At 45.3% G+C, this 26,070-nt stretch overlaps 1 protein-coding gene across 5 annotated transcripts in view; it reads left to right on the top strand.

Moving 5' to 3' along the window:
* LOC127001676 (collagen alpha-1(I) chain-like) overlaps positions 1-26,070 on the top strand; it is a 69,768-nt gene that overhangs the window by 31,571 nt on the left and 12,127 nt on the right. For all 5 annotated transcript variants that reach the window (XM_050866661.1, XM_050866660.1, XM_050866658.1 and 2 more), the window contains one exon: positions 10,902-10,953. The gene's annotated coding sequence lies outside the window, so the exon portion shown is untranslated. The remainder of the gene's footprint in view (positions 1-10,901; positions 10,954-26,070) is intronic.

Genomic DNA, 26,070 nt, shown 5'->3' with positions numbered 1-26,070 from the left:
CTTCTTTTCCTTCTTCCCCTCCTCCCTATACACTTTTATTTATCTATTCACTCATTTTTTTTTCCTTCTATTACTTCTTCTTTCCCTCTCTCCTCAAAGTACTTAACATTTTTTCCCCGTTTTTTTATGCTTTCTCTCTCCCTCTTTCGTTCTTCTCCCCTTCATCCGCTTTCTTTATTCCCTTTTTTATTTATTTATTTATTTATTTTTTTTTTTTTTTTTTTTGTGTGTGTGTGTGGAGGACGTGAGTGAGTAAAGGTGCAGATGGTGAAGAAAGGATGATAAAGATAGAATAAAGATAATGTTAGGAAGAATTACCCAGTCTATTGATACGTATGCATTCTCAAAAGCAATAACAACAACAACTCCTGAAACTCCAAAGCCTCCAGTGGTTGATGATGATGTAACAGGATTGGGATGTGGTGATGGTGGTGGTGGTGGTGGTGTCGGTATTGATGTTGATAGTGTTACAGATGGTGTTGTTAGTGTTACCTACTGTGGTGTTGATGTCAGTGTTGAAGGTTCATGAGGGTGAGGTGGTGTTGGTGTTGGTGGTGTTGCGGGTATAGTAGTAGTTGGTGGTGATGATGTTTGTGCTGATGTTGCTGTGGAAGTGGTAGTGATGTTAGTGTTACAGGCTCAGAGGGATGATGTGATGGTGGTGGTGGTGGTATTGCAGGTGGAGTAGTAGTGGTAGTAGTAGAAGGTGGTGGTGGTGGTGGTGTTGATATTGTTATAGGGGCAAGAGGGTGATGTGGATCTAGTGATGGTGGTGATGATACAGCTGTAGTAGTAGTAGTAGAAGGTGGTGATAGTGGTGGTGGTGGTGTTTTTGCAGATTCAGGAGGGTAACGTGGTGGTGTTGGTATTGGAGGTGCAGTAGTCGTAGGAGGAGGTGGTGGTGATGGTGGTGGTGGTGTTAGAGCGGATGTGGGTAAGGTTAGCACGGCGAGGAGACAAAGTTTCTGTTGTGGGCCATGAATCGACTTCTTGCCGCCCTCCCTCCTGTTTATTTTTTCAGCGGGAGATGACCTTGCTCTCTCTCTCTCTCTCTCTCTCTCTCTCTCTCTCTCTCTCTCTCTCTCTCTCTCGTGGGCGTGGGTTTGTCTTGGTTCGTTACTGGGCATAGGAAAAAAAAGTGGGCGTGGTGCGTCTGTGTGTGTGTGTGTGTGTGTGTGTGTGTGCACGATGAGTCAGTGTGGGAGATAAGATAGTGCGAGGTGTGGCTTCCTTGCACCACCACCATCACCATCATCACCGCCACCACTACCACCACCACCATCATCATCAGTTCCATTACTACTACCAACAACAACTACTACCATTGTCAAGGTGGTGATGATATATTGAAAACTTCTATATGTTTACTTCTGTGTGTGTGTGTGTGTGTGTGTGAGAGAGAGAGAGAGAGAGAGAGAGAGAGAGAGAGAGAGAGAGGGGTGGGGGGGGCTACAGTACTACCTTACACCACCTGTTGCATTCTCCCTAACCAACATTATCAATACTCTCGTCAATGCCACCACCACCACCACCACCACTACTACCACTACCACCACCACCATCACCACCAGTCAGGGTTCACAGCACCTTTTAGCTTCAGGGTGAGGAGGAGGAGGAGGAGGAGAGAGCCAGTGACTTGCAACAGCGAATCGTGAAGTCTCCCTCCTCCTCCTCCTCCTCCATCGTGAGTCGCCCCGCCCCCACACGCTTTCTACTTCCGCTGCCCCGCCCCGACCTACCCCCCACCCACCCCTACAACCCCCTCCCCTTCCCCCCTTCACCTCGATCAGGGCACGCGTAGGGGAGGAGGAGGGGGAGAGGGGAGGAGTGACCTAAGGCGGTGATTGTATTGGGGGTCATCGAAGTCCTCCTCCTCCTCCTCCTACGCCCCTCACAACATTGGTAACGCTACGCAACCGACCACAGCAGCGACCCTTATACTCTCTCTCTCCTGAAGTGTGCCATGAAATGAAGCGTGACACGAGAGAGAGAGAGAGAGAGAGAGAGAGAGAGAGAGAGAGAGAGAGAGAGAGAGATGTAAGAATGGAAGGAAAAAACAAACAAAGCATAAACTATTAACGCAAAAGTAAGTCACTGGAAAGAGAGAATGTAAAAGAAAAAAAATAAGAGAATGTAAAGAAAAAAATCAGGAAAACTATCATACTTGCTTAACTTCGGACATTTTCCACCTATTATTATTTGTGAGTTGATTTCTTAAACTTCCTATAATTTTTGTACTAATAATGTGGCTAATTTATCTATTGACACCACCATCTTCCATCCCCCATTCACATCAATTTCCATTTTCCGTTTTTTGCTTCATTCCCTCTTTCTTCTCTCCGTCCTTCCTTTCGTATCAGTTCCATTCTCCGCTTTTTGCTTCATTCCCTCTTTCTTATCTCAGTCATTCCTTTCGTATCAGCTTCCATTCTATTCGTTTCATTCCCTTCAGTTTCCATCGTCCGTTTCTGTTATGATTCCGTTTTTCATTGCTTTCGTTATCGCTTAGTTAGTTGTCTTGATGTCTTTCGTATAGTCCAAAGTGTGGGTAGTTTTGTTTTGTTGAATTCTTATATCAGTTTGTACTATGTCAACTTAACTTACAACACAGCCAGTCAGTTCCACAGTATATACAGTTTGATTTTCGCGGTTGCAATGTTGGAATAGCCTAGTTAGTTCCACAGTGTAGTTTGGGTGGTTGCAATGAGTGACACGTTTTAGAATAGCCTAGTTAAGTTAGTTCCACAGTATAGTTTGGTGTGGTTTGGGTGGTTGCAATTTCACGTGTTGGAATAGTCTAGTTAGTTCCACAGTATAGTTTGGGTGGTTGCAGTGAGTGACACGTTTTAAAATAGCCTAGTTAAGTTAGTTCCACAGTATAGTTTGGTGTGGTTTGGGTGGTTGCAATGTCACGTGTTGGAATAATAGCCTATGGAAGTGTTACCAAGTTGTTACGTTCTTCATCAGTTCTTTCGTCATTAGTTTCCAGGGGTCTGTTTCAGTTTTATTGTTTTGTTTTTTTATATTTATTAAGTTTTATTCGCCAATCTTTTCGCCTGTTTCCATTATCATTCAGTTTTATTCCCCTTTTCCCTTCGTCTAGTCTTTCGCCACAGTTTTCATAATCGTTCTGTTTTCATTCCCTTCTTCCTTTACGTTCAGTCCTTCAGTTTCCATCCTTTGTTTTTCATTTCCCGTTTCCCTTCTATAGTCCTTTCGCCTTATTTCCCATTCTCTTTGTTTTTATTCCCTGTTTTCCTTCGTCAAATCTCTTACATTAGTTTCCCTTTTTTTTTATTCTCTTATTCCCTCACTTTCCATTCTCTCATTCCCTGCTTCCCTTTGTCTCAGTCTTTCGTATCAAGTTTCCATTTTCTGTCTTTGCTTCATTCCCTGTTTCTCTTCGTCATTCCTTCTTTCTCGCGTTACTTTTCTTCGTTTGTTTCTGTTTTATCGCTTGTTTTATTTTTTTTCATCTTCCATACATTCGCAGCAGCTTCATTCCTCCGTTTTTTGCTTCATTTCCTCTTTTCTTCTCTCCGTCATTCCTTTTGTTTCAGTTTCTCCATTAAATTCGATTCATTCCGTTTCCATTTCTTTTAGTTTCCATCGTCTGTTGTTTCTGTTCTTTTCCCTGTTTTGTTTTTATTCTTGCGTTGTTGTATAGTTGCTTGGATGTCTTCTGTAAAGTCTAGAGTTCCATGGCCGCCTCTTTTGTTTGTTTGTTTTTCCTCGTTCGTAGTTCATCGCTTTATCCACTAAACTCTTCTTTGCCTTGTCTTCATTTCTTCTTCATCATTCTCTTCCTATACTACTTATTCTCTTCTTTTTTCTTCATCTTTAGTCGATGTGCGTCTGTTTCATCTCTCTATTTACGTCTTTTATTATCTTTATTCTTTTTTTTTTTCTTCATCTTCTAATCGATGTGTGTCTGGTTGCTTCATCTCTCTGTTTACTTCTTCTATTATCTTTTTCTTCATCTTCTAATCGGTGTGTATTTCTGGTCTCCTCATCTCTCTGCTTACTTCTTATTTTATCCCCTATTCTCTTTTTCTGCATCTTCTATTCGGTGTGCGTCGGATCCCTCCATCTCTATCGCAATATATTATCTTCTATCTCTATTATTATCATTATTGAGAGCCTTGCAAACCTCACTGAAGTAGGAGAGATAATGTTAATAAAAGTCACGGGCACGCTTTTAATTTACGATTGCCTCCTCTTCTTCCTCTTCTGTTGATGTTGCCTATCTTTTTCTTTCCATCATCTCAACCTCTTCCACACAGTTCCTTCCTGCATACTTCATCACTTCCCGTTCTTTATCCACGTTCCAGTACTTCCAATTGTTTTGTTCCCTTCGTCCCCTTCTTCCTCTTCCACCATAAACTGTTTCCCTCCTTTCCCCCTCCCCCTCTTTTTCTCTACCTCAGGATTGGTTCTTTTTTATATAAATAGAGGTTACAGAGAAAGAGATCGTTATTGTTGCGCATGATATTAATAGTAGTGTAACAATAAACAAACTACCGTAATAAACAGTAGTAGTAGTAGTTGTTGTAGTAGTGATGGATGGATGGATCAGGGGAGGTGAGCGTGAAGAAAGGCTGGAAGGTGTGGGTGGATGCGGGTAGACAGGTAGAGGAGGAGGAGGAGGACGTGAGGGAACAAGTTGGGAGGTGCTATGCGACCTACTTTCGGTAAGCAGACTGAGAAAGGAGGAGGAAGAGGAGGGGGAGGAGGAGGAGGAGGTGAACCAGCAGGCAACGCGGCAACATGGCAGAACACAAACCAGGGTGAGGAGACCAACACACACACACACACACACACACCACACACACACGAGAAGACAGTTGTTGGTAGAAGTAGTAGTAGTAGTAGTAGTAGTAACGAGAGAGAGAGAGAGAGAGAGAGAGAGAGAGAGAGAGAGAGACCGTATGTGGAATAGAAACTGGAAGAGTGAGAGGGACGGAGTGTTATGAGGGAAAGTGTGAAACCAGTGGAGGAGGAGGAGGAGCCGCCCTGACCTATCTGACCTGCCACCACCACTTGCTTGGGAGGAGGTGGAGGAGGAGGAGGAGACAGTGGAGGGAAAATTTGGCCTTGTCCTCTCCTCACCAACCTTCACCACCACCACCACCTCCTCCACTACTGCTCAACTAACACCATCAACTGAAAGACTCAATTTTATGTATCGGTTACCTAGCTATACTTTACCTGTCACTCCACCTCCTCCTCCTCCTCCACATAATTATGCTTGCCTCACGCCACACCTGTCTCGCCTCACACACACACACACACACACACACACACACACACACACACACACGCACGCACGCTCACACACACACCTTCCACCATCATCTCCACACCTAATACCTTCATCACCACCATACCTTCTCTCATCCACCTCTCATTTCTCCCCATACATCCCATCAACTGTCACACCCTTCATTCATTAGCCCCACACACACACACCCCACCCTTCACCCTTTCCTTCTCATCTTTATTTCCACAATGCAGATCTCTTTCATAACAACACAACTCTGAACAGCCTAACCAAGCCTAACCTAACCCCACTTAATATCACCTAGGCTAGACTATATAAATTTATCAACCCTTTTTTTTTCATGGTGTCTATCGTATTGGCACTCACCACTACTGCCAAACCAATGGAGATCTCTCGTAACAACACCACAACTCTCATAACCTAGCCTAACCCCACTTAACAGCACTAGGCTATATAAATTTATCTAACTTTTTTACTTTCATGAAGGTTTCTATCGTATTGGCACTCACCTCATAACTATCAAACCAATGCAGATCTCTCGTAACAGTACCACAATTCTAATAACCTATCCCACTTAACAGTACTAGGCTATATATTTACCATCTAACTTTTACTTTCATGAAGGTGGCTATCGTATTGGCACTCACCTCATAACTATCAAACCAATGGAGATCTCTCGTAACAACACCACACTCTCATAACCTAGCCTAACCCCACTTAACAGCACTTGGCTATATAAATTTATTTAACTTTTTTTACTTTCATGAAGGTGACTATCGTATTGGCACTCACCACATAACTGTCAAACCAATGCAGATCTCTCGTAACAGTACCACAATTATAATAACTTAGCCTAACCCCACTTAACAGCACTAGGCTATATAAATTTATCTAACTTTTTTTACTTTCATGAAGGTTTCTATCGTATTGGCACTCACCTCATAACTATCAAACCAATGCAGATCTCTCGTAACAGTACCACAATTATAATAACCTAGCCTAACCCCACTTAACAGCACTAGGCTATACAAATTTATCATCTAACTTTTTTACTTTCATGAAGGTGACTATCGTATTGGCACTCACCACATAACTGTCAAACCAATGCAGATCTCTCGTAACAGTACCACAATTATAATAACCTAGCCTAACCCCACTTAACAGCACTAGGCTATATAAATTTATCTAACTTTTTTTACTTTCATGAAGGTGGCTATCGCATTGGTGCTCCACTCACCACACGACTGCCAAGCCTGTTCCACTACTCCACTTTCATCACTACATCAGTTCATACCTATTGTCAGATTCTTTAAACGGCGCATTAGTATTTATTAAGAATTGTGTGGCTACTGGGTCTTTTTAATTGCATTTTTGTCACGTAGTTAATTGAAGTGTTGGAGTTTCAGAGAGTTAAGTTGGTATAGGTATACAAACTCGGTCGTAAAAAAAATTATATAAAAAGAAGTCAACAAAACCATTCCAACCACGCCTTGAAAATCAGCCCAGAAAAGACAAATCAGCCACATTAGCGTTTGAACAAAACAGAAAAGAAAAAGAAAGAAAGAAAAGAATGGCGTATGTCTTTATAGCATCTGAATTTGTGACATACTTCAACTCCTCGCTATTAATGCTTTATGACCCGAACCTCACCTTGTCACCATCACCCTCATTAAACACCTTAATTAACATACCTGTGAGACGATTAGGCAGGTGTGGGTAGGGGAAACGTAAGGTACGGCAACAGGTGTGTGTGTGTGTGTGTGGAGGGAAGGGGAGAGAGAATCAGTGAGTGTTGCTGGGGTGAAGGAGGAAAAGGGGAGAGAAAATGAGGGGAAGAGAGAAGTAGCGGAGGAGGGGAGGGTTGAATCTTGTTTTTCGGAGGAAGGGAAGGAAGAAGAGGGGGAGGAGGAGGAGGTATCGTGGCCTGAGGGGAGGGATGTTCGTTTCGTCTGCTCTCTCTCTCTCTCTCTCTCTCTCTCTCTCGTCCGCTGGTTTTCATTATTTTCTCATGGTGATTCCTAATTTGCTTCCCTCCTCCTCCTCCTCCTCCTCCTCCTTTGATGGAATTCACGCGACCACTGAGTCTACACTTCTGCCACTTTCACCTCTCTCTCTCTCTCTCTCTCTCTCTCTCTCTCTCTTGCCAAGCACACCTGTATTCTCAGGTTAATGATGTTGAACACCTTTCCTCCTCCTTCCACCTGGCCAGGCCCCAACTCCTCTTCCTCTTCCTCCTCTTCTCTTTCTCTTCTTATTCTTATTATTATTATTATTATTATTATTATTATTAGTAGTAGTAGTAGTAGTAGTAGTAGTAGTAGTCCTCTTCCTCCTCCTTCACCACCAGCAACATCACCTCCTCTTCCTCCTCCTCCTCCTCCTCTTTTGGCACGTTAACTAGTCGTCTCAAGCTCTGGGTGAGGAGGAGGAGGAGGAGGGCGTGGTTGAGTGAGGAGAAGGAAGAAGGGGGAGGGGGTCTGAGCGGGGCGGGGCATGGGAAAAAGGGGGGGAGGGGATCATTTTCCTGTTTCCTGTTACCTCTGCTTCATGGGTTTTTATTTTCCTCTCAGGGCTTTATCTTCTCCTCCTCCTCCTCCTTCCTCTCATTCTTCGTCTTCTTATTCATTGTTTTTATCGTCTCCCTCCTCTCCCCCCTCTTCTTCATCCTTCTTCTTATTCTGTTTCTCATCCTCCTCGTCATCTTCATCTTCGTGCGTCCTTCTCCTCCACTACTTCTCATCCTTGTCGTTTTAGACTTTTATTATTTGTCTCACTTTGTTTATTAATTTCCTTCTCACTGTCTTTTGTTGTCACGTTCACAGCTTCCACTTTTATTTTGTTTGGTTTGTGGAGAGAAAAGATCACACACACACACAAGAGGCAAAGACGTAGTAAGTGTGTGTGTGTGTGTGTGTGTGTGTGTGTGTGTGATGCTTGTGAAATCACCTCCCCCACATCACTCCTCTTCGCCTCTTCCTCTGTTCTTCCCTCTTAATTTTCTCCTAATCGGATGCTTTATGGTACTAGTAATTAGATGTAGCTATTATATTATCATTAAAGCTTCATCATTATTAAAAAGACAACAATAAGAAGAATTTGAGGAAAAAGTTTTATTGAGTGTAATTTTCCAACAGGTTAATTTTCCTCCTCCTCCTTCTCCTCCTCCTCCTCCTCCTCACGGTTATATGGAAGGAGGAAGGAATGAAAGCAGAAATTTTGTTTTGCTACGCTTCTCCCTCCCTTCCCTCTCTCTCCTCGTCCTCCCTTCCCCCTTCCCTCCCTCCCTTCCCTTCACTCCTCCCTTTCCCCATCCCTTCCTCCTCCCAGCTACTACAACTTTCTCCAGCCGAGTCTCCTCCTCCTCCTCCTCTTTCTTCCACCTTCGAGAGGCCTTTCCTAACACTTCCCCTCCCTTCCTCCCCTCCTCCCTCCCCTCCTCCCCTTCTCGATGCTCCAACTCCTCACTCCTCCTCCCTTCTGCTTTCCTCCCCTCTCCTCTCTCCTTCCCTCCCCTTTCTCTTCCATCTTTATCCATCAGACTTTCTTCTTTCCTCGTCCTCCTCCTCCATCCTCTCTTTTTTTTGTTACATCTTCCTCCCTTACTTCCCTCCACAATTCCACTTACACCATCACCACCAACACCTTTATCACCACCACCACCATAATCATCACCACCAACATCTCTACCACAACTACCACCTTCATCACCATCACCATTACCAATCTTTGTACCTTTCAACAGCACTACCAATGCATCCACCATCACCACCACTGCGACCATCATCATCACCACCACTGCAAACCACCACCACCTCCACCACCACACGGCTCCTCCACTCTTATCATCATGGAGTAGGTGTTTTTTTACTTACATATTTTTGTCAACACCAATATCACCTCCGCTATAAACTACCACCTTCACTACCGCCTAATAAATGTCAACTGAACTTTGCATAGATTTGTCATCACCATTATTTACCTATTGTTTCACCACCACAATCTCCACCACCTCCTCCACCACCACTTACCACCACCAGTTGACTTTCTTTCCTTTGCCTCTTGACAGTAGTGTAGGCCATGAATCATCCTCTCTCTCTCTCTCTCTCTCTCTCTCTCTCTCTCTCTCTCTCTGCATGCCATTTAACTCAGCAAAGCACACACACAAAAAAAAAAAGCATTAGCGATGAATAAAAAAAATCATAGGCATAACACCTTAGGATTAGAGGAGGAGGAGGAGGAGGAGGAGGAGGAGGAAATGGATCGAAAGACGAGAGGGGAAACGAAGGACGATGGAGGAGGAGGAGGAGGAGGCTGCGCGGGAGATGATGTCCTTATAGAGTGCTTTTTGTGGTGCGCAGTTTGTCGCGTTCGGGAAGACTGCGCAGCGCTGAAGAAGGACGCACCAGAGAGAGAGAGAGAGGAGAGAGAGAGAGAGAGAGAGAGAGAGGGTGGGGGTGGGGAGGCGAGGCGAGGGAGGATCAGCAATTCACGTAAGCTATCCAATCCTATAGCCTGGAATCCCTCGGCTCATAATATTAATAATCTATGTGATGAAAAGTTACGTGAGGAACGGATATTGAGACGGCGTTATTACTGTATCCTGTTCAGCGAAACGTGGCGAATGAACTCCTCCCCCTCCCTCTCCTCCTCCTCCTTGTCCTCGTTCTCCTCCTCCTCTTTTCCGACCTTCTCCTTCATCTTTGCGTCCTCCACCTGTTCTTCCTCTTCGTCACCTTCCCTTGTCACGCACACTTTAATCAGTTTTGTGTCATTGGTTTAGGTCAGTCACTTCATATCCTCATCCTCATCCTCCACCTCTTTCACCTCATCTTTTCCTACTATCACGACATGTTTCAGTTTAATATCAGCAAAGGAGGAAATGGTGTTGTGTTGTGCTGTGTTGAGTGTTGTCCTGTTTGTGTTCTTTCTCGTATGCAAGTCGTGTTTGGTTGTGTTGAAAGTGTTGCCTTATGGTTGTGTTGCCAATCGTTTGTATGGTGTGTTGTGTTATGAATGTATTGCCTTGTGTGTGGGTGTGGGTGTGGGTGTCGCTAATCGTGTGTACATTGTGCTGCGTTATGAAAGTATTGCCCTGTGTTTCTGTGTTGCTAATCGCGTGTATAGTTTGTTGCTGATCGTATTCAAGTTGTGTTGCGTTGAGTGTTATATTAAGCTTGGATTGCGTAAGTTGTCGCGTGCCCAATTTTGTGTGTGTGTGTGTGTGTGTGTGTGTGTGTGTGTGTGTGTGTGTGTGTGTTCCATGATCTCTACTGCTGTGTTGACATTTCTACACGTGTTCCATTTCATTTGTGTTGTGTAACGTGACTATGGATGTGAATGTAAGTAGTAGCATTGTTGTGTGATACCGTGTTATTAAAGTTTGTACCTGTGTTCCATTTTGGCATTCATCAGTGTGTGTGTGTGTGTGTGTGTGTGTGTGTGAAGGTATTGTGTAGCGCTTGGTTTATTCATCTCGCTCAGTGTCCTTAAGAGAAAAATACTTGAGAGAGAGAGTAGTAGTAGTAGTAGTAGTAGTGTGTGTGTGTGTGTGTGTGTGTGTGTGTGTGTGTGTGTGTGTGTGTGTTTACCTGAGAAGTAATTAGTTACCTTTTCTCAACAGGTAGAGAGGCGGAAGACACAGTGAACGCCCCGGTCCAGCCTCCGACGGCACGGTGAGTTATTTATTGCCCCCCTCCTCCTCCTCCTCCTCCTCTCTCTCTCTCTCTCTCTCTCTCTCTCTCTCTCTCTCTCTCTCCTTGCGAAACCGTACTATTGTCAACCTTTTTTATCTCCTTTTAAATGGCAACATATAATCATAGTATCACACTTTTTTTATTTCCCACATTACAACATGCCGCTCTCTCTCTCTCTCTCTCTCTCTCTCTCTCTCTCTCTCTCTCTCTCTCTCTCTCTCTCTCTCAAAGTGTGCCACGATGAAGCGAACCGTGACACGAGAGAGAAAGAGATCGTAACTGTGTATGTGTGTGTGTGTGTGTGTGTGTGTGTAAAGGGCAACTTGAAGTGGTTCTACTGGGGAGGAAGGAAGAGGGGAGTTGATAAGAAGCAGGGGTGAGGTTAGGGGAAGGATGTGGTGGTAGGAGGATGTCAGTGGGGGGAGTGAGGAGAGGAAAGGAGGGATTGGGAAGGGGATTGCATGAATGAGATGAGGAAGGGGGAGGAATTATTGGGGTTTGGTAGTAGTACGGTGGGGAGTGAAAATTGGAGGCTTATGGGTTGGGAAGGAAAGATAGTAGTGGTAGTAGAAGTAGTAGTAGTAGTAGTATAATGGTAGGGAAGGGGCGGTCGGGTTAATGGGAAAGTGAATATTGGGGAGGTTGAGAAGTGGAAAAGAGGAGGAGGAGGAGAAGTAGCAGGAGGATGTAAATAAACACGTCGATGAGAGAGAGAGAGAGAGAGAGAGAGAGAGAGAGAGAGAGAGAGAGAGAGGCAGGCTGTGATCTGGGTAGCGGTGGTTATGGTAAGAGGAGTAGGAGGTGACCAGGACGGGAAAGGCTGTTGGTGTCGGGAGAGGTGAAGGAAGAAGAGGAGGGCGGTGGCTGTCGAGTAGGAGGAAGAGGAGGAGGAGGGATAAAAGGAAAAGAAGCAAGAGGAGGAGGAGGCAGGGTGGGTCGAAGGAAAGTGAGGAGGAGGAGAGGTGAGGGAAGGCAGTGGCGGTGGTGTTGAGCATAAGGAGGAGGAAGAGGAGGAGGAGGAGGATGTATCGGTATGGTCAGGGGGTATGAGAGAGAGGGCAGGATGGTAACTGAGGTCTTTTCTCTCTCTCTCTCTCTCTCTCTCTCTCTCTCTCTCTCTCTCTCTCTCTCTCTCTCTCTCACACACACACACACACACACACACACCACAAAACGAACGAACGAACGAACGAACGGAATGAAAAAAGTCAACAATACGTTTAAAGGGTAAAAAAAAGAACAAGGAAAAGAAAAAAAAACATCTCGCTCACGGATAACTTTAACTGACCCGTGTTTCACCTCGGGCAAGGCAGGGCAAGGAAGAGGAGGAGGAGGAGGCCTAATTCGGAAGGATCTTCATGGTGCAGTCAGGGCGGTGTGGCGGCCAGCGGCGGGCGGGAAGCGTAGCTGACGGAGACACAGTTGCCAGCTCACCCAACACACCCTTACATTTTTCACATTTTCTCCGGTCTCTCGCCCTTTATAACAACCTCCATACGCTCTAATGTAACTAGAATGATGAGGGTACGATTGCTTATGAGGTGGAGGTCGCAGGTGGAGGAGGAGCTTAGGAAAATGGGTGTAAATATGAGCGAAGGTAGGTGTGGGCCGCCATGGCAGTCTTTGGTGTACGGTACTCTCCCTCTCACCTCCCTGGCACCACCCGCGGAGCCTCAACGTCCCGATCACCCTCTCTCCACCACCAGCACCGCCTCTCTCTCTCTCTCTCTCTCTCTCTCTCTCTCTCTCTCGTTACCTCCACTTCGCATCCACCTCCTTCAGGTTTATTTTTCACCTTCTAACCCTCCTCGTCTTCCTCATCTCCATCTGTTCAACTACCTCCTCCTCCTCCTCTTCCTCTTGCTCCTCTTGATTCTACCGCTTCCTCCTCCACCATAACCTCCACTTCGTCCTTCTCTTCCGTGTCACCACTACCTCCTCTTCTTTCTTCTCCTCCTCTTCCTCTTGCTCCTCTTGATTCTCCCGCTTCCTCCTTCCATAACCTCCACTTCGTCCTTCTCTTCCCTGTCACCACTACCTCCTCTTCTTCCTTCTCCTCCTCCTCCTCCTCTTCCTCCTCGTTATTGGAATGGTGGTGGAGACGAGAATCAACACTTGTTCCCACGCTAACTTGCACGCCTCTCCTCCTCCTCCTCCTCCTCCTTCTCTTCCTCCTCAGCATTTCACAATCATAAACGTAATTGAAGAAGGACAAAGGAGTTGCGGGTTATCATAATGCAAGCATGTTTTTTAAGGCCACGTCTTTTCTTGCTCTTTAATAATTTTCCATTGTTTCTTTTTTTTTCGCATACTTGATTCTCTCTCTCTCTCTCTCTCTCTCTCTCTCTCTCTCTCTCTCTCTCTCTCTCTCTCATTGACGTACTGCTTAAAACTTTCCTTTAATGTTGTTATCGTTGTTGCTACTTTGGTTGTTGTTGTAATTGCTGTTCATTATGGTTTGTTTGACTTTTATTACGAGAGAGAGAGAGAGAGAGAGAGAGAGAGAGAGAGAGAGAGAGAGAGCGCAAAGAAGAAAGAGGAGGGGTCGAGGGGTGACTGTGTGTGTGTGTGTGTGTGTGTGTGTGTTGGTGAAGAAAACCGGTCAGGGCGGGGCGGAGAGGAGGAATGGGAGAAGGAGGAGAAACCCAGGTGGGCATGTCATCAGGAGTGCCGCTGCTGCTGAGAGAGAGAGAGAGAGAGAGAGAGAGATTACACGCACGCAATCATTACGTAAGAAAGATAGTTGACACACACACACACACACACACACTTACAACAGTAAACTTAAATGAGAGGAAAAATTTCACGAACCTGAGAGAGAGAGAGCAAAATACCTTGTTATCCTCCAGCCATGCTAGGGAATCAATCTTGCCCTCCTCCTCCTCCACCTCCTCATTATTTTCCACGTCAGCCCAGACTCGTCACCGCCTCACGCCATTGGTTGTTGGACTGCATGACGTCATTGGCAAGGCAGTGACGCAATTGGGTGACGTCACACTGAGGTTGACCAATAGGAAGGCTAAATATATTGTAGTACGGGGAGGAGGGAAGAGTTTTTTCCTCCTTATTATTCCCTTGGCATTCTCTCTCTCTCTCTCTCTCTCTCTCTCTCTCTCTCTCTCTCTCTCTCTGCAAAAATTACGTTAGATTACCTTGTTGTTGATGGGGTTTTTTGTATTGGTTTTTGTTATTGTTATTTGGAAGGGGTGAGGAAAGAGGAGAAGAAGGAGGAGGAGGAGAGGAAGTGTAAAGGTTATTGCTAAGATGGAGGTGGTGGTGAATTGGGGGAAACAGGATGCAGATGGTGTTGGTGGTGGTGGGGTTGGTGGGTGGTTGTGGTTGTTAGGTATTGTTTTTGTTTGGGGGTGAGGAAGGGGTGATGGTGTTTGCTGGGGTGGTGGGTTCTTGTGTTGGGGGAAGGGGTGGGGAGGAGCAAGGGTACTGTGGTTGTTGTTGTTTTTGTTTGGGGGTGAGGAAGGGGTGATGGTGTTTGCTGTGGTGGTGACGTTTGTAGTGGTGTTGGTGGTGGTGAAAGGGCGGCAGCGGTGGTGGTGAAGGTTTCTTATCAGTCTCAGCGATAGTGAACACCATTTCCAGGAAGAGGAGGTGAAGGCAGTTTTTCCTCCTCCTCCTCCTCCTCTTCCTTTAGCTATTCTCAGATCTTTCCTCTCCCACAGCAACTATTTGAAAAGACCACAAAGGAGAAAGTCTTGCTCTCAGCTTCTCATGACTTTATTTTTACGTTCATGGTGCCGAGGCCTTCCCAAACTATCACTAGGCTCATAAAACTACCCCCCGTGGAAATACCCCCACAACAACCTCTACCAAATCCTTTGCGAACATGGTGTGTGTAAGATGTGAAATGTTTGAGAATATGGGCCAAAAAAAGTTACTCATCGTCATCATCATCATCATTGTTTTAAACTGACCCATTACTAATAAATTCTTAAGCTAGTTTTTTTTTTTTTTTTTTTTTTTTTTTTTTTTTCAGCACTAACCACCCAACAGCTATATTCTCGCTACCTTTGACGAAACAGTGAGAATAGAGTTGGATAGCAAAAACAAAAAATAAAAGTTGAGGCGCAGTGTTACCTATCTATAATAACGTGAACAACGTCATTTCATATAAGGACCATTTCGGCGCCCAACCACACACACATTTAACAAGGCTTTCGTAGGAGTCGTGGGGGGCATTTCCATGGGGCTACCTCTATGACCCTAGTGGTAGCTTGACATAGCTTCTGTACTACCGTCAAAGTAAAAATAAAAATAAAAATAAATAAAAAACACTAATGACAACCTGATTAATCTCCTCTTAAGTGGAAATCGTACATGTGAGAGGCGGAAGCGTCTGAGAATAACCGACCTTCTTGTCATCGTCACCTTCGTAAACAAACCACCGATGTCATTATTTTCTATTTTACAAGATATCAGAAAAGAACTGTCATTATTTCATTTGGCTTAAGATTTAGGCAGAAATGAAAAGGCAGATTCTGTAAACAAACCGTCCATGTCATTATTTTCTATTTTACAGGAAATCAGAACTGTCATTATTTCCTTTGGCTTAAGATTTAGGCAGAAATGAAAAGGCAAATTCTAGAACACTCACACCCAGAATGACGCAGGCAACTGTACAAAAATGGGCGTCACATGATGAAAAATTAATGTAAACAAAAACCTGGAAATCGCCGAAAAAGGACTTAGGTGATTAGTTTATGAGGATGACGATTTTAGTATTTAAGTTATTAGTCTTGGAACGGAGTTAGGTTAGAAGTGTTGGATTTTGACAGTTAAGTCGACACATTACAAACTCAGTCGTATAAAAAGGATAAAATGACTAGGCGATTATTTTATGAGGGTGACGATATTAGTATTTAAGTTATTAGTCTTGGAACGGAGTTAGGTTAGAAGTGTTGGATTTTGACAGTTAAGTCGACACATTACAAACTCAGTCGTATAAAAAGAATAAAATGACTAGGCGATTATTTTATGAGGGTGACGATATTAGTATTTAAGTTATGTATCTAGTCTTGGAACGGAGTTAGGTTAGAAGTGTTGGATTTTGAGAGTTAAGTCGACACATTACAAACGCAGTAGTATAAAAAGGATATAATGGAAAAGAAATCAACAAAACCGACTATTCACGCCTTGAAAAACGGGTCAGAAAAGGCAGATCAGCCGTCACTGTTGCCGGCCGGAGACTAACACGACGTTTAAAAAGTCATTTGTGTGTGTAGTGTTCGCAAACTCGTCGGGGAGGAAGCCGAGTAATCTGGTTGTGTCGAAATACTTGCCGATAACGATAAACGCGTCGCTCCTCGCCACACTCCACAGAAAACGGAACCTAAAATAATTAAACAAATGACTGCAGAGTTGTCAAGGAGGAGGAGGAGGAAAGAAGCAGGAAGAAGAAGAAGAAGAAAAGGAAGAGGAAAGGAGGTGGTAGAGGAGGGTTTGATGCGGTGGTAATGATGGTTGAAATAGTGGGATTAGTGGGATAGTAGAAAAAAGAACAACCTATTTCCAACCGATGGCTCTTCACACAATCTCGAAGCTCATTCTCCACTCACCATTACGCGACACCCGATTTTTTCTCTAAATTTTTCGCCTTCGTTGATGTTCACATACACTCCTTTTGTCTTTTTTCTTGGCCTATTTGCCGATAAGAAGCGTGTTGGAGGTGGCCACTAACCCTTTAAAAGAAGTTCAAAGAAAACTCGTAAGGGACGGAGTCTGGGGCACGGATATTGTTGAAAGTGATGTCAAGGGAATGGAATGGACTAGGAAGGGCGGCTTATAGTGGAATGGGAATGGACTAAGGAATGAATGGAATGGGCTAGGAAGAACGAGCTTATGGAACAGGAATGGACTTGGAAGGGCAAGCTTATAGTGGAATGGGAATTGACTAAGGAGTGAATGGAACGGGCTAGGAAGATCGAGCTTATGGAACAGGAATGGACTTGGGAAGGGTATGAATGGAATGGACTAGGAAGGGCAAGCTTTTAGTGGAATGGGAATGGACTAGGAAGATCGAGCTAATAACGAAGTGGGAATGGAATAGGCTAGGAAGGGCGAGCTTATAATGGAATGGAATGTGCTGTGGAATGAATGGGAATGGACTAGGAAGATCAAGCTAATAACGAAGTGGGAATGGACTAGGGAATGAATGGAATGGGCTAGGAAGATCGAGCTTATAACGAAGTGGGAATGGACTATGGAATGAATGGGAATGGACTGAGCTAGGAAGGGTGAGCTTATAATGGAATGGAATGGAATGTGCTATGGAATGAATGGGAATGGACTAAGGAAAGGAATGGAATGGGCTAGGAAGGGCGAGCTACCAATATGGCCGCAAGAGGGCAACACTGTACTCACATAACCAGTGCCACAGTCGATTAGTGTTTTTACGTAACCGACAGACACGCACAACCGATATTACGTCGGATCTCTTATCGAAAATATAACTCGTCTGGTCATCATGGCGAGGGGCGGAGAGAGCCGGGGGGGGGAGGGAGGACGCAAGTGATGACGGATGGAGTTGTCTGTCAGCAAGGGGCGTAAGGTCAAGTGTCCGCCTCGGGTCACACGTCTTCTTCATCATTCCGTTTTAGAAGGTTATGTAAGTCTCGTCAGTATTATCAGACGCTTTTGCCTCTCGCATCAACTATCTTCAAAAGCCAAAAATGGAGATTAATCGGGTTATAATGAGACTTCTTTTAGGTTCATGGTACAGAATTGTCAAACTACCACCAGGGTCATAAAACTACCCTTGGAAATGCCCTGAACTACGAAAGCCTTGTCAATATGTGTGCTCAAAGGACAAAAAGGAGATTAATCGGGTTATAATGAATGTTCTTTTTAGGTTCATGGTACAGAATTGTCAAACTACCCTTGGAAATGCCCTGAACTCCTACGAAAGCCTTGTCAATATGTGTGCTACTTGTGTCCAACTCTTTCCAAAGGCCAAAAAATAGATTACTCGGGTTCTAATGAGTGTTTTTTGCATGGGGTTCATAGTACATAAGAAGGGGGAAACTACCACCAGGATCATAAAAGTAAAAAGTACCCCTGGAAATGCCCAGAACTCCTACGATAGCCTTGTCAATATATGTGCTACTTGTGGCCAACTCTCTCCAAAGGCCAAAAAATAGATTACTCGGGTTCTAATGAGTGTTTTTTGGGGGGTTCATGGTACAGAAGAAGGGGCAAACTACCACCAGGATCATAAAAGTAAAAAGTACCCCTGGAAATGCCCAGAACTCCTACGATAGCCTTGTCAATATATGTGCTACTTGTGGCCAACTCTCTCCAAAGGTCAAAAAATAGATTACTCGGGTTCTAATGAGTGTTCTTTTAGGTTCATGGTACAGAAGAAGGCTCAAACTACCACCAGGGTCATAAAACTACCCCTGGAAATGTTCTGAACTCCTAGTAAAGCCTTGTCAATGTGTGCTTGGGCGCTGATCTGTTATAAAGTGTGACCCCAAGTCTCATCATTAGAGAGCGTCGGGGAAGGTATCGGCCACAGATTAGCATTACTACTATTTTTTTATTATTGTTGTTGAGATTCATAAAAGGGCATCAATGGGACAAAATTATACAGACCGAAAAAGTAGACTTGATTCTAATTAATTACTTTACACAGCTCATTACTTTCAGTCTATTCCGTCGAAACTGTGGATCATTTTATAACATTGTGACGGAGATGAGCACCGGGGCCACGTGCAGCTATAGCCTTTGCAGCCAACTTCACCTTTACCTTACCCTTTGAAAGCTGAATATCCTCGTCAGTATTCAAGATGGGTTTAAGTTGAGACCGTTTCCTTTCGAACTAATCATGATGAGTTATGGGGTTTTGCATAATGGACTGTAGGCCACTAAACAAGCCATCACCTCTTTGTAAGCTACAGGTATTTATTATCAACTACTCGTACTGTGTTCCTGTACTGCTCTGCCCTCTCTCCTTGCATCCTTCCCTTTGCAACTGATCAGCCTTGCCATATCCTCCTCCTCCTCTTCCTCAGCGTCCCAACCGATTCCTCCATCTCCTATATTATCAACTACTCGTACTGTGTTCCTGTACTGCTCTGCCCTCTCTCCTTGCATCCTTCCCTTTGCAACTGATCAGCCTTGCCATATCCTCCTCCTCCTCCTCTTCCTCAGCTTCCCAACCGATTCCTCCATCTCCTCCTCCTTTTGTCCTTCACCTGAAACAGAATATCCATACCGTATCCTCCCTCCCTCTTGCAGTACGTCCTTTCCTCTGCAACCACCCAGCATTGCCCTGTCTCCCTCTTCCTTCTCCTCCTCCTCTTCCTGCAGCCCCTCCTCCTCCGCAGCAAAGTATCAATACTGCACCCTCCTACTCTTTCTCTCTCTCCCCCCCCCCTTGGAACTAACCATCTCCACCATTGCCCTCCTCCTCCTCTTGCAGTAGTAATCCTTCTGCCCCGGACGGACTAACGCTGGGGCAAGGCGGGGCGTCACGCACGGCCGGGGTCACCCAGATGTGTGTGTGTGTATGTGTGTGTGTCAGCCAGGTGCGCCCGCCCGCCTTCAGCCTCCCACCCGTCCACCTCTTTTTCTTCTACCCCTCCCCCCCCCCCTTTTTTTTTATCTTATTCTCTAGCTTCTGCTATTCACACTTTCCTATGGTTTTTTTTTTGGTTTTTTTTCTACTCTTCTTCATCATCTACGCCTTATTCACTTTCTAGTCCCTTCTTCGGCCTCTTCCTCCTCCTCCTCGTCAGACTTTCCCTTCCATTCCTCCCTCGTCCCCTTCCACCAGCTCTTTCGAAAGGCTTGAGAGACAACCGTTACCACATCCTTCCCTTCTTTCCTCCTCCTCTTCCTCCTCCTCCTCCAGTATATATAGATCTTGCAGCATATATCATCAGATACATTATTTCTTTATTATTATTATTATTATTATTATTATTATTATTATTATTATAAATAGACCCCCTCGACCACCCCTAAGCTGCCAATAACCGAGAGAGAGAGAGAGAGAGAGAGAGAGAGAGAGAGAGAGAGAGAGAGAGAGAGAGAGAGAGAGAGAGATTGTGGAGTGATCGATATATGTGGAGCGGTGGCTCAGGAGAGGCTAATAGAGAGAGAGAGAGAGAGAGAGAGAGAGAGAGAGAGAGAGAGAGAGAGAGAGAGATTGGCACAGGTGGATGAGTGCCAGGCAGGTGAGAGACGAAGGTTACTGTTCAGGTGCAGGAGAAGGAGGAGCATAGGGGTGTGAGGAGGGGTCGATGCTACGGTGGTGGTGATGATGGTAGTGGTGGTGAAGAAATAGTGATGAGAACTACTACCACCACCACCACCCCACCTCCACAACTACGACTATCATCACTTCTACTACTACTACTACTACTACTACTACTACTACTACTACCACCACTACCACTACTATTACTTTACTACTACTACCACCACCACCACCACCCCACATCTACTACTACTACGACTATCATCACTTCTACTATTACTACTACTACTACTACTATTACTACTACTACCACCACCACTATTATTACTTCTACTACTACTACTACTACTACTACTACTACTACTACCGCTGCTTTTATTAACGAAAGGTCCACTTTTGCATTACTTTAGTGTAATATCTGAGAGAGAGAGAGAGAGAGAGAGAGAGAGAGAGAGAGAGAGAGAGAGAGAGAGAGAGATCAGCATTCGTGACCATAACGGTACTGTTGCCTCCCCTTCTCTCTCTCTCTCTCTCTCTCTCTCTCTCAAAAGCGACCGACGTTTCCTGAGAGAGAGAGAGAGAGAGAGAGAGAGAGAGAGAGAGAGAGAAAAGAACACTTCGGGTGATGATGGTGATATTGTGGACTGTGGAGAGAGGTGGTGAGTGTGATGTGGTGATGATGGCGTGGGTGGGGGCCTGTGTGTGTGTATGTGTGTGTGTACCCTGAGGTGTGGCTGCGTCAAGAGCGTATATGTGTGTGTGTGTGTGTGGGTGGGTGTTACTGGGTGTGTCCGTCGCTTTGTTGGCGGGCAAAGTGGGTGGATGGTTAGCAGGGGTCGGGGGTGGGTGACTGATTAAGCGATTGTGTAAGTGAACAGTATGGGTGGCAGCAGCAAGAGTAGTAGTAGTAGTAGTAGTGAGTGATAGCAATATAGTGAAGATGCTCAACGCGGTATAGAGAACAAGACTACAGTGAAGACGGAAAGAAAACGTATGAAAACAAATCAAAACACAACTTAATACCCGTTAATAATAATAATAACCATCACACAAATAAAGACAAATGATTAAAAAAAAGCTCATCCATAATGTCAGAGAGGAAGGAGGATGAAGAAGTGAAGGAAGATGATGAAGAGGAGGAGGAGGAGAGGTGATGGTGATGATGTTTGTTGGTTAGACCTTGTGTGTATGTTCCCACCTCCACTACAAGCAGATCCGGGAGGTTGTGGTGGTGGCTGGGAGTGGAGGTGGTGAGTTGGGGTAGGCATGGAAGGAGTGGGGAAGGAAGAGGAGTGACTGAGGTGGTTTGGGGAAGGAAGGGAAGTAACTGTGGTGGTGTAAGGAACGAAGGGGAGTGGAGTGACATTACTGTAGTGGTGTGGGGGTATGGAGTGACGGGTGGTGTGGTGAAAAGACGGGGAGTAACTGTGGTGGGGTGGTGAACGGAGAGGCAGATGTTTTTGGTGTTGGAGGGGCAGGTGTTGGGGAGGGAAGGAGGGAGGTGGAGCAGATGTGTAAGGGGAGTGAGGAAGGGGTGGAGTAGGGCCAGGTGTGTGTGTGTGTGTGTGTGTGTGTGTGGATAAAGGAAAGAAAGGAGGGGTGGGTGGTCAACTACCCAGCTGCAGAGAGAGAGAGAGAGAGAGAGAGAGAGAGAGAGAGAGAGAATGGTGGTGATGGTGAGGCTGTTTGTAACATGAAGAAGGTCGTTACTAAAGAGTGGAAATGTAAGAAGTTCTGGCGGAGGAGGAGGAAGAGGAGGAGGAGGGCGCGGGCAGACGAGGAGAGGAGCAATAGGAGGCGGAGGAGGAGGAAGGGAGGGACTAACACAAGGTCACTCTAAAGGACTCTGCCATCCTACCAACCAACCACCCACACTTGCTACCTTCACCACTACCACCACCTCCACCATCACGTCACCAGTCTCCTTCCCTTTCCACTTTCCTCACCACTCCTCAACTTGATCCTAAACGCTATAAACACCACCGCCTCTTTTAATTTCTTTCCTCTTTCTTCTGCCTTTCTTCTTTTCTATCTACCTTCCTTTTTGTTTTCTTCCCTTTCTACCTCTCGCTTTTCTTCCCTCCTCTACTTCTTTTTTTCTTTTCCTCCCTTTTCTTTGCCTTCCTTTTGCTTCTTTCTACCTTCATTTCCCTTTTCTTGCCATCACCCTTCTCATCTGCTAGCTCGAGGAAGGAAGCCCAATACCACTTCCAGTATTCCCCTTTCTCCTCCTCCAGCTCTGCCCATCACCTCTTCAGTTCTCTTTCCTTTTCTCATTCCCATCTGCTAGCTAGAGGAAGCCCAACACCACCTCCACTATTCCCCTTTCTCCTCCTTTTCACTACTTTTTACCTTCCTTTTTCTTTACCCGTCGCCCTTCTCATCAGCTAGCTAGAGGAAGCCAAACACCACCTCCACTATTCCCCTTTCTCCTCCTCCTCGACTCGGCCACCTCTCTACCCCGTGTAGGAGGAGGAGGAGGAGGTCGGGGCGTTGGCGTTGGTCGGCCCCAGTTGCCGTTCGTGGTGGCAAAAGATCACCAAAAGGCCACAGTTGCCAGACACCGCCTCGCCTCTTTACCCTCTCCTCCTCTGATACCTCTCTCATCCTACACCGTCTCTAGCCTCCTCATCCTTTCTCATGCTTTTTCTAGGGATCCTTAAATGCCGTAGGATCTCCCAGGATTCTTATAGTTAGTGTAGGTGTGTTTTGACGCCCCATTGACTGCCTCCTTTGCCTGAGACTGCCTCCCCCTTCACACAGACACCAGGAAGGGGCAGAAGGGAGGATCACCGCTCTCTCTCTCTCTCTCTCTGGCGCGGTTCAGTGGGCTGCCGATCACAACCTCTTACTCCCCCACCCACGCTGTGCCTCCCTTCCCTCTCCCCTCCTCCTCCTCCTCCTCTTCTTTCTCTCCCCTCCTCCTCCTCTTCTTCCTCTCCCCTCCTCCTCCCTCTCTCCCTGCCTTTCGCCTCCTCCCTCTCCTCTCCTCACTCCACCTCATTAGTCCTACATTTGGTCTCCAAGCCTGCCGCCGAGAGAGAGAGAGAGGGGTGGGTGGGGGCTTTCCTCTCCCCCTTCCATCTCTCGCTCTCTGACTTAATTTTCTTTTTTTGTAACTTTTCGTGTCATGTAAGTTGTATTTGCGTCTATTTCTGCTTGACTTCGTTTTTTTTCCCCTTCAAATTTCTGCGTGAATGTGGAAGTGAAAGGGAAAAGTGATAGTGGTGAAGGTGGAGAGAGAGAGAGAGAGAGAGAGAGAGAGAGAGAGAGAGAGAGAGATTACATTACGTCACAATAACAAACAGTAATTGGTATAGAAAACGGCATTTGAAGCATTATAACTAGTAAGATATAATGGTGATGGTGGTGGTGGTGGTGATGTTCCGTAATGTATCCAAGTCAAAATAGTGTTGGAGGGGGGGGGGGGGGGATCTGAAGTGGTGATGGTGGTGGTTGTCTGTATAGTAAAGTCTCCCCCTCCCTCACCCTTTATCTCCCCCCTTCCCCTTTAGCTCTGTGTGTGTGTGTGTGTGTGTGTGTTACCGTGCGGAGTCAATCATATCCTGTTAGGGCTTCTGCTGCAGACAATGCGCCTCTCTCTCTCTCTCTCTCTCTCTCTCTCTCTCTAAAATGAGCAAAACATTATTTGTGAGGTCAATCAATCCTATGGGAGTGAAAATGTCTCTCTCTCTCTCTCTCTCTCTCTCTCTCTCTCTCTCTCTCTCTCTCTCTCTCTCTCATACACACACACACACACACACATATAATTAAATCTAGCTACAGTATATATATTGCTAATGGAAGAGGGGGGGAAAAGTGTGATTTATGGCATGTCAGTAGTAGTTGCAGCTAAATAGTTAATCAGTAATGCTTAGAGATATGACTGCTGGAGTGGGAGATGAGAAAGGGGTGTTGATGTTATACGTATATTTATGATAGGGAAAGAAAGTGGCAGTAGTGGTGGTGGTATAAGAAACTGTGTGGAAAAGGATTGGAGGCAGTGGTCGCAAAGTCAGTGGTGGTGGTGGTGGCAATGAAGGGGCCACCATAGATAAGAATTTGTTGTGCTTGCCAGTCTTATCACGCCCCCACATCCAGCCTCACACCTTGCTTCGTTGCAGAGGGAGCCTGTGAGTTGCTTTAATTTTCTCCTTACTTCAGTCTTTCATTGTGCTTCTTCCTTCCTTCCTTTTTCATTGTTTGCTGGTTTTAATTCTCTCGGCTGTCTCCTGTCTCCTTGTGTTCTCAGCATCATCATCTCGCTCACCTCATCTCCGTTTTCTCTACTTCATCTACTCTCACCACTAATTTTCGTTGTTTGCTGGTTTTAATTCTCTCGGCTGTCTCCTGTCTCCTTGTGTTCTCAGCATCATCATCATCTCGCTCACCTCATCTCCGTTTTCTCTACTGCATCTACCCTCATCACTAATTTTCGTTGTTTGCTGGTTTTAATTCTCGGCTGTCTCCTGTCTCCTTGTGTTATCATCATCATCATCTCGCTCACCTCATCTCCGTTTTCTCTACTTCATCTACTCTCACCACTAATTTTTGTCTTATTCTTTTCTTCGTCTCCTTTTCTTCTTAACCCGGTAGCAGCAGGTATCATGTTTCTTAATGGTCCCTCCAAGCGAGAAAAATGAGAAAAAAACACCCTCACACAAACCATTTCATAATATATATCAAAGCATTTGTGATGAGATTATGTATCATCTATTTTGTTGGGTTTATACCATGGCACAAATTTGGCCCGTCGCTGCTACCGGGTTAACTTTTAGGCGTCATTTTTCCTCATTTCTCAGCCTTATATTTTACTTCTTCTATTACCATATCATCTGCCTCCTCCTTATTTTCAACAGTTCCTTCTTTTTCTTCCAACTCCTCTCCTTTTCCTCACATTCCTTCCCTCGTTTCCTTTCTTAACAGTTAGTCGTCATCTTCCCTCTTTTCTCAGTCTTATACCTCTTCTATTATCATATCTTCTCGGACTTCTCCCCCCCTCTCATTATTTTCAGTAGTTCCTTCTTTTTCTTCCAACTCCTCATTTTCCTCACACTCATTGTTCCTTTTCCATTTTTCAACTGTCAGTCATCCTCTTCCTCAGTTTCATACCTCTCCTTGGTAATTGTTTATCCCCCTTCCTCCTCCTCTTCATCCTTTCTCTTTCAACTCCTTTTCCTCTACAAAATTACAAGTTGCAATCCCATTTTATATAATTCCTTGCTTCTATGTGTCATTCTTGTTCTGCTCCTTGTTCCTTTATTTATTCTTCTCTTTTTTCCAAACTACTTTCCTCGTCAATGCAGTCTCAGCTCTCACACACACACACACACACACACACACACACACACACACACTCAAAAAAAAAAAAATAGACACACATTCTACTTAAAGACTGGAAGCATACTTGAATCACACACACACACTCTCACAAAAGAAGACTGAATGTGGGTGACAGTGTTGTAGTGCTATAAGAAGATGGAGAGAGGGAACCCTGCAACAAAGTGGTGATGTGGTGTGTTGCAAGAGACAGAAACAGCTTCCTATTGGATGTGGAGAGAGAGAGAGAGACAGAGAGACATCTGGGGGGGCAGGCATGATGGGGAGGAACAAGTGGTCGGAGGAGGTTAGGTTAGTGCCAAGGGGTGTAGAGGAGACAGAGGGAGCAAGGGCTACATGTGGAAGTGGAGTGGCTGTCGTGGTGTTTTGGCGTTATTGTTTGTGCTTGAGCGGCAGTTTTGCAACCAATGTTTCCACCACAAGGCAGGGAGGGGCAAGGAGAGGAGAGAGACCTGCACCTTCTTTTGTAGCTTGCTGAGGGAGGTGGTGGCTTCTGGGAGTATCATCATCTCTTTACGCTCCCTTGAGTCTCTTAGTTACCA

Source organism: Eriocheir sinensis, chromosome 21 (genome assembly GCF_024679095.1).
Source record: "Eriocheir sinensis breed Jianghai 21 chromosome 21, ASM2467909v1, whole genome shotgun sequence".
Taxonomy (NCBI): Eukaryota; Metazoa; Arthropoda; class Malacostraca; order Decapoda; family Varunidae; genus Eriocheir; species Eriocheir sinensis.
The sequence above is the reverse complement of the archived record's forward strand: the minus strand, read 5'-3'. Positions and strand labels throughout refer to the sequence as shown.